The sequence below is a fragment of the Halichoerus grypus genome, chromosome 11, assembly GCF_964656455.1.
Source record: "Halichoerus grypus chromosome 11, mHalGry1.hap1.1, whole genome shotgun sequence".
NCBI classification, from domain to species: Eukaryota; Metazoa; Chordata; class Mammalia; order Carnivora; family Phocidae; genus Halichoerus; species Halichoerus grypus.
This window is the reverse complement of record NC_135722.1, coordinates 30547490-30557140: the sequence shown is the minus strand read 5'-3', so window position 1 is coordinate 30557140 and position 9651 is coordinate 30547490. Positions and strand designations below refer to the sequence as shown.

General features: G+C 35.3%; 1 non-coding gene across 1 annotated transcript; it reads right to left on the bottom strand.

Moving 5' to 3' along the window:
- Positions 1-2422: 2422 nt before the first annotated feature.
- Positions 2423-2529, bottom strand: LOC118546653 (U6 spliceosomal RNA). Its single transcript, XR_004922703.1, has one exon. It is a non-coding gene; the product is annotated as a U6 spliceosomal RNA (small nuclear RNA).
- Positions 2530-9651: the final 7122 nt, after the last annotated feature.

The following is a 9651-nucleotide window of genomic DNA, read 5'->3' as shown; positions in this document are numbered from 1 at the left end:
TATATTTGTCTCAGAACCACAATGCCATATGCTCGATGTTGAAAGAAGCATGGTTTGTAAAAAATCGGCATCATATTCTAAAGAGGCTGGATTGTATAACAAGCATAACTATTTTTATATTATTTTCTCAAATTTCATCTGTTTATAGCTACTATTTCCAACTAATGTTTGGTAACACACAGCATGAACTGCAGAAATACTAAGAGAAAGTTTAAATATAAATTATTTTTTGTAAGTCTGGTTGTAGCATAAATTTCCCAAACCATTAAAAATTTCAATAGAATTAATTATTTAAGATGCAATGGTGATAGTTCGTAATGCCTGTTATTTAGATGGACCTTAAAATTCTTCACAGACTTTTTGGCCACCTCACTCTTTTCTTATATAGTCTACCAAAATTGTTGGACAATAAAATGAAGAAAAAATTTAATGCTCTGATATGCAAAACAGAAGTTTGCCTCGTTGGTAATGTCACATTTCCTTAAGCAATTCTTCTTTACCTTAAATACTGAACAAGTTTTCTATCATTAGCTTATACCCTATTAAATATATCATTACCCAGGCACTAAAATACAAAGGTGAAATCAAACGATAGAACATACCCCATTTCTCATTCTTGAATAATTGCTTCTGTCCATTAAACTCCATCCTTATGCTTTGGACAATATACTTGTCTGCCTTGCACAGGGTAAAAATTTGCATTGTTAAACTATCAAATAGTATGATTCCTTATTCTTTCTCAAGGAAAAATGTTATCCAACTCTTATAGGTGCTAAATTGAGGAGGAGGCTGTATGGCATTGTAAATTACGCTATTGGCTTTGGACTCAGAAAAACAGGTTTGAATTCCAGGTCTGCATATATTAGTTGAATATACAAACTTGAGCATGCTCTTAATCTCTTGAATCCTCATTTATTTCACTTTAAGATGAGGATAGTATTGGTACTTTCTCATCAGGTTGCTATGAAGCAAATAGAAAATACTCAACAAATATTTATGAGTTAACTGAAAGTTGTAATTACCAAAATGTAACATTTCTGAACATCATGATTAGGGATGTGTATGCTTTATTCTTGGTAATTTTAAGCTCAGCCTCTGCATTACTAGCAGCAGTTGTGACTAGGTTATAGTCAGCTTCACTATTTGGAAACTTTACCCCATTTATTATTTATTTAATACCCCCAGTGTTTGCAATACATTGACAAGTTATATAAAACACAGTCATTGCTTTTGTTGAGTTTCCGTTTATAAGAAAACAAAATGGGGAAAAAAGAACCAGTTGCTAAAGTTACTTGATTTTCATTTAGGTTGGAGAAAGTATTTGTCTTCCTACACTTCCATTCCAGTAAGTAGCCAACCTATGTGGTCCTTATATTAAGATTCTTCAAAATACATTTTGGGGGGGGGGGAGGGGAAGGAAATGAGTACTTTGTGAAATAAGAGATAGAACATTGCTATAGGAGTATAAAAAAAGTTTCTTACTTCTGCACTTTAAAGCCAATGAGAAGGACTAAATATTTGTGTTGCAGATGTTAAAGGGAAAATAACTAGTGAAAGGTAAGGGAACTTTTTATACTTAGAATGAGCTGATGACCTTTTTTACAGCACCGTAGAAACAGATACTACAGAACTGAATCCATGTAATTCCCACCTCCTTATCCTCATTTTGGCATTTACAAATCTTGTCCTTTATCTCTATTTTGTACTCCTACATCTCAGTGGAGAGATTAACCTTGCTCCTTTTCTATTTTCTCTGGGACTTAGTTCAATTAATTTCGCTTGCCCCTCCAGTCTTTAATCTGTTCTCTGCTAGTATCTTTCCTTCAATCTACAAACATACTCAAGAGTGCCCTGGGCTAAAAGCAAACAAGGACTTGGGTGTCCCGGGATGAAGCCCCCGTGTAGGGCTCGCTGCTCAATGGGAAGCCTGTTTCTCCCTCTCCCTCTGCCTGCCGCTCCCCCTGCTTGTGCTCTCTCTATCAAATAAATAAATAAAATCTTTTTTTTTTTTTTAAAGATTTTATTTGTTTATTTGACAGAGAGAGACACAGCGAGAGAGGGAACACAAGCAGGGGGAGTGGGAGAGGAAGCAGGCTTCCCGCAGAGCAGGGAGGCCGATGCGGGGCTCGATCCCAGCACCCTGGGATCATGACCTGAGCCGAAGGCAGACGCTTAACCGACTGAGCCACCCAGGCGCCCTAAATAAATAAAATCTTAAAAAAATAAAAAAGGCAAACAAGGACTAAAATCTCTCCTTGACTCTGTTTTCTTTACCAAAATACCACACCCATCATTCTGTTTTCTTTTATTACTTGCCTTCTTAAAGTCTACACTACCTCCAACTCCTCACCTGTCTTTCATTTATCCTATCCATAACTGTCTATAGAAACTGTTCTCTTAATGATTACTGGTGGCTTCAATTTTTTTTATGGAACATTCCACAAATTTGCATGTCATCCTTGCACAGGAGTCATGGTAATCTCGTTTGTATCATTTGAATTTTAGTGTAGGTGCTGCTGAAGTAAGCACAATGGTGACCTCTTAATTACCAGACCCAATATCCTAATCTCCCTCTTGACTTACTTTGTCTCTGCAGTGTTTGACAGTATTGATCTATGCTTCCATAAAAACCTGTTTTCCATTGCATTCTCCAAAATCACTCCTTCTATGGCTTTATTTCTCTCGCACTCTGATTCCTTCACTAGATTCTCTTCTTCTGTCTCATCAAGTCAGACCATGTCTCATGTGGTTTGTTCTCATGGTGTAGGTAGTCTGAAGGCAGTACTATGAAATCACTCCATGATCATCTGTGGAGCAGATGAGAGTTGGGTATCTTGCCAAGATAACAGACGGTGGAAGCAACAGAGATTGGAGTCTTCCTGGATGTTTAAATTGACATCAAATTAAAGTATATACTAATCAGGACTTCAGCTTTGGTAATGGCAGACAATAACTTAGACCACCCATCCCACTAGGAATAATTAGAAAATCTAGAAAAAAATGTTTTTGTTTTTGTTTTTAAATAAGATGCCTATTTGAAAACATTAGAAAGCTAATAAGGCAGTGAAAAATATCTGGGAGAAGAAGGAAACCCAAAGAGTTTAACCCAGAATTTGTAACTGCCAGTTGCCAAATCCAGAAGAGGCAGCTGAGAAAGGGAACAGAACTGTTGACAATCTTGTGGGGTGTACAGGTGAACTCGAATCCAATTGGATCTTGAAAGAACTAAAACTCAGTTTCAAATCATTTTAGTCCTTGAAATTGGATTAAATTGATCCTAGTCCCTAGGCTTGACCAAAGCAAAAAAAAAAAAAAAAATTCTTGCACACAAATCATTTTTATAATTTTTCATATTTAATGTCCATTACTGAACCAGAAAATAACCAGTTATGAAGAGACAAGGCATGATTTTTTTAAAGATTTTATTTATTATTTGACAGTGAAAGAGAGAGAATGTACAAGCAGGGGGAGTGGCAGAGAGAGGGAGAAGCAGGCTCCCGCTTAGCAGAGAGCCCAACATGGAGCTCCATCCCAGGACCCTGGGATCATGACCTGAGCCGAAGGCTTAACCGACTGAGCCACCCAGGTGCCCCAACAGGGCATGATTTTTAAAAGAAGGAGAAAAATACAGATAATATAAAAATATTCATGGGGTATGCAGACAAATGCTATAAATATGCTCAAGGAAATAAAAAAGAACTGAAAATATACAACTGAAAGATGTAGTTCTCAAACTTAAGAATTCAGTGGATTAATTAAAGAGCAGATTATACCCAGCTAAAGATAAATCATGAACTGAAAGATATTTCAGAAGGAAATATCCAGAATAATTCATGGAGAGACAAAAGATAGAAAACACAAAAAATGTAAATGGCGCAGGAGTTACAATAAAGGTCTAATTCATGTGTAATTGGAATCCCAAAAGGAGAAAAGAGGAAGACATAAAAAGGAGTAGAAGTCATTTGAAGAGAGAATGGCTGAGAATTTTCCAAAACTGATGAAAGACATTCAGCTACAGATTCAATAAGCCTCAAAACTACCTAGAAACAGCATCTTAAAACCTGTTGGGAACTAAAATCAAAGGCAGCAGGCATTCTCTAGGAATATGGCTCACATGAGCTATTCTTGGAGAAGGGGAACTATTTGATGATGAAATAAAGGAAAACAAGATATGGAAAACAAACAAAAAAAATCAGTAAGGGAGAAGTTTGGTGAAGGATACTGTGATAAGTTTGGATGAGCTTACTTGTATCTTTGTAAATACAGATCTAAGAGTAAACAACCATGGTTATGGCTACAGAACAGAATACAAGCTTAAGTCTTGAAAATGTAAAATTAACAGAACACACCAAAATTATGAGGTTAAGAGGTCAAGATATAGAGAAGTATAAGGGTACCAATTTCTTTATTTTTAGAGCAAGGAGTCAATACTGTCAAAATCTGAAACATAGTTTCTTTTAAAAACATTCCAACCTCAAGGGTGCCTGGGTGGCTCAGTCGGTTAAGCATCTGCCTTTGGCTCAGGTCATGATCTCAGGGTCCTGGGATCAGGCTCCATGCTCAGTGGAGAGTCTGTTTCTCTCTCTTCCCCATCCCTCCCCCTGCTTGTGCTCCCCCCCACTTTTCCAAATAAACAAAATCTTTAAAAAAAAAAAATCCAACCTTTTTCTACATCTCATAACTGTAATTAAGGGGTTTTTTTGTAGTTAAAAAAAAAAAAAAACCTAGATTCAGCAGTTCTTCACTCTAATATCTGATCCAAGTAAAATTAAGTGTTCTGTTTTTATTTAAAAATAAGATACATCAAGGGTGCCTGGATGGTGCAGTCCATTGGGCAGCTGACTCTTGGTTTTGGCTCAGGTCATAATCTCAAGGTTCTGAGATCAGCCCCACATTGGGCTCTGTGCTCTGCATGGAGTCTGCTTGGGAATTCTCTCTCTCCCTCTGCCCCTCCCCTACTCTCTCTCTCTCTAAAATAAATCTTTAAACAAAAAAATAAGATACATCTTCTGATGTGTCCTTTTTGTAAAAAAATTTTTGCTGATCTCTTTACTCTTCTTAGTGTTATATGAAAGATATTCTTTGTTAATGATGTTAAATTCTAGGTGGAGGAATTTGGGTGTTTATTCATTCTGTGTTAACATAGCACAATGTGACTGTTTATAATAAGCACATATCCATTTTATAAAAACAATCTTGTTGTTATTATTAGTATTATTATTTTTAAGGAGCACAGGTTTTGGAATCTGACAGATCTGTGTATAAATCCTGGCTCTGACGCTAAGTAGCAGTGTAGCCTTAGAAAATTTACTTAATCTCTGAAACAGTTTTCTCATCTGAAAACTGAGGATGTTAATACCTATTTTATAAGGTAATTGTATTAAACATAAATATGTATATATAACAATCAATATTTATCTTTTTACTTTCATTTGTTGAATTCTGGCTGTTTTACTAGTTTGTCATATAAGCTAAAACAAATTCATCTCTTTGCTTACTTGCCTGTAAAATGATGGCATTTTTATGAAGCATTACAGCATACCCTCCACCTCTTCTAGAGCTGACTCTCTTCTACATGACTACTTTGCAATCTGTCATGTTATTCCATGTCTTCCTCCCTTTCCCAAATCTCTTGCTGCGCTCTTGTCACAATTGATTGGTCCAGGGGAAGACTCTGATGCAAACTAGATTAATCTTGGCTACAAGTGACTGATCTAATCTAGACCAATAATGCATTCTTTTCTTAAAATTGTTTGATTTAATGTGAGAAAGAAATCTCTTAGTCTCTCTTCAGTGTCTGAAAGATGTAAAACTGAAGAACTCTTAGAGTACACATCCCACCATGTAAAAAAAGAGTGACTATAAATAGCAGAGAGACAATGAAAAGATAAGAATTGGAGAGCTACTCCTGGGAACATTCTCATTCCAGATCTCAGTTGTTCTGGAAGCCCGGCTATATCCATGCTCTTTCCATGATTTGATTGTGTAACCCATTTCTTTTTTTTAAGGTTTTGTTTTAAAGTAATCTCTACACCCAGTGTGGGGCTTGAACCCACAGCCCCGAGATCAAGAGTCACATACTCCACCAACTGAGCCAGCTAGACACCCCAATGTGTAACCATTCTTGGACTCTATAAACCACTCTATTCCTTCCCTCTTCCCTATCACTTTTTTTTTTTTTTTAATGAAATCACTTCAGGTTGAATTTCTGTTATTTACAATTAAACCAATACAGGTTTGGAATAGATGACTTTTAAGAATTATTTCACCTAAATGTTTAATAATTCCTTAAAATATGTTCTTTAACTTTCCTTGTTTATTGATTCACCTAAATGTGGTCTTCATGATCTTAATAAACATTTATGAATCATTTTACATGCACGATTATACCATACATATCTAGTTTCTAAGCAATAAAATAAGCTCCTCAAATTTATCAAAGTAGAGGTCACATGTCTTTATCATTAGTCTTTCTAACTAGATTTGGAAATGTCCATCTGAGAGGGTCTGTCCAATCTACAGAACTTTCATTTAAATGATGGCAAACATCTTACATTCCTGCACAACTGATATGGTAAGGAAAAAAATGAATATGTCCTCTTTCTGGATTTACACATATTCTTCATGATTCTGCTTTTCTCTTTTTAATGGCACCATATCTACTTCTTTATCTATAAAATTATTTTCACACAGAAACCCCTTTGATGATGAAGAAAACCATGTTTTAGAGCCAGCCAGATGGTTTTCCCATTTCATGTTATATATATATATATATATATATGGCGGGGAGGGGTCATGGAGAAGGAAAAAAAAACCTATAGTGAACGTTGAACCTATCTAGTTATTCTAGAATCTATCATTGTTCCTTTGAAGACATTCAACATTTGCCTTACAACCAGAGAATAAACATCAGCAGCTAGAGAAAGCTATTGAATTTCAAAATCCCTTTGAAATGTCACATTAACCTGTTTAACTTTCAGTCAGTTCTCTAAAATATCAAACATTTCCTGATGACTCCCAGATCTAAGACTGCTTATATTTCTCTAACTTAAAAGTTTGTTTCCTTCACTTGCAAACCAACTATGGTGAATGAATCAGCACTGTTTAGGCCTGGGAAAAGTGGATCACAGCTGTAATCTGTGCAGTCTTACTACAGGTTAGTTCAATTTGTGAATGTTGAACAAAGTCAAATGCTGAATCTGGTTGATTTGGCTAAAACTACACAGTTCTAGCCTCCTAGTTAGCCGTCCATTAAATTTTAATATTTAAAGCTATATTTGTTTCGTAGATCGTCTTTTATTCTGAGATTTGTAGAAGTCAGACAACAACCATTAACTTATTATTTTACTCAACATCTACTGAGCATCCACTGGCTAGGTGCTGGGGATAAAATAGTAAAAGAAAAGTTGTGCCCCTTGTTCTTGAAGAGCCATATTATAAACTGAGACACAGATATGTAAATTCTGAGAAGTTAGAATATAATGGGTTAAATTCTGTAATTGAGGTTAAAATATTGAGAACACAAAGGAGTGAATAAGTAAATGAAATTTTCTTCTTTCAAGCAGATTTGGATTTATAACTTAACCATTTAGTGTGAGAGCTACAGGAATTTTGTGCTGAATCATCAATAGATTAGTGTCTTGGGACATAACACCAAATGCCTTTCCTTTTAAATGCCATCAATAGTCTTCCTGTCTTACACTTATTGTTGGTTAGTCTTGTTCACTGAGCTCCATGGACTTTCATTTTCATGATGCATGTATACACCTGTTAACATTATTAAGAAAGCTGATACTCATAGACATGGATGACTACCTTACAATAATTGTGAAATATCCTATCTGAATGAGCCATTTCATCCTAGAATTAGGATTCCTTTTTTTTTTTTTTTAGTTGGAGTACAGTTGACATACAATGTTACGTTAGTTTCAGGTGTACAACATAGTGGATGATTCAACAACTCTGTACAATGCTATGCTCATCACAAGTGTAGTGGCCATCTGTCACCATACAACACTATTACAATACCATTGACTATATTCCCTATGCTGTACCTTTCATCCCCATGACTATTAATTCCCTAACTGGAATCCTGTACCTCCCACTCCCTTTCAACCATTTTGAAATCCCCCACACCCCTTCTTCTGGCAACCACAAGTTTGTTCTCTGTATTTATGAATCTGTTTCTGCTTTTTGTTTGTTCATTTGTCTTATTTTTTAGATTCAAGATATAAGTAAAATTATATGGTATTTGTCTTCTCCATCTGACTTATTTCACTTATAATGGCCTCTAGTTCCATCCATGTGGTTGCAAATGACAAGATCTCATTCTTTTTTATGGCAGAGTTATATTCCACTGTGTATATATATCACATCTTCTTTATCAGTAGACACTTAAGTTACTTCCTTATCTCAGCTATTGTAAATAATGCTTCAGTAAACACATGTATCTTTTTAAATTAGTGTCTTCATTTTCTTTGGGTCCATACCCAGTAGTGGAATTACTAGATCATATGGTATTGCTATTTTTAAGTTTTTGAGGAACCTCCAAACTGTTTTTCACAGTGCCTGCACCAATTTACATCCCACCAATAGTACACAAGGGTTCCTTTTTCTCCACATCCTTGCCAGTACCTGTTATTTCTTGTGTTTGTGTGTGTGTTTATTCTAACCATTCTGATAGTGATAACTCATTGTGGTTTTGATTTACATTTCCCTGATGATGAGTGATGTTGAGCATCTTTTCATGTGCCTGGTAGCCATCTGTATATCTTCTTTGGAAAAATGTCTATTAAAAATATTTAGGAATAAACTTAACCAAGGATGTGAAAGACTTGTACCTGTACTGTGAAAACAATAAAACATTAATGAAAGGAATGGAAGACAACACAAATGGAAAGATATTCCATGTTCATGGATTGGAAGAGCCAATATTTTAAAATGTCCATAGTACCCAAAGCAATCTATAGATTCAGTGCAACCCCTATCAAAATACCAATAGTATTATTCACAAATAACCCTAAAATTTTTATGGAACCCCAAAATATTCTGCAATCTTAAGAAAGAAGAACAAAGGTAGAAGTGTCATAATCTTAGATTTCAAACTAAAGTACAAAACTTGCAATCAAAACAGTATGGTACTGGCAAAATATAGATACATAAATCAATGGAACAGAATAGAAAGCCCAGAAATAAACCCATGCTTATATGGTCAATTAATCTATGACAAAGGAGGCAAGCATATACAAGGCAAGAAAAACTGGACAGCTACATGCCAAAGACTAAAACTGGACCACTGTCTTATACCATACACAAAAATAATCTCAAAATGGATTAGAGAACTAAATGTGAGACCTGAAACTATGAAACTAGAAGAGAATATAGTAATCTCTTTCACATTGGCCTTAGCAACATTTTTCTAGATATATCTCCTCAGGCAAGGGAAACAAAAGCAAAAATAAATGGGATTACACCAAAGTAAAAACATTTTGCACAGTGAAGGAAACCATTAACAAAATGAAAAGTCAACTTACTGAATTGGAAAAGATATTTGCAAATGATATATCTGATAAGGGGTTAATATCCAAAATATGTCAAGAATTTATACAACTCAACATGAAAACAAAAACAAGGGGCACCTGGGTGGCTCTG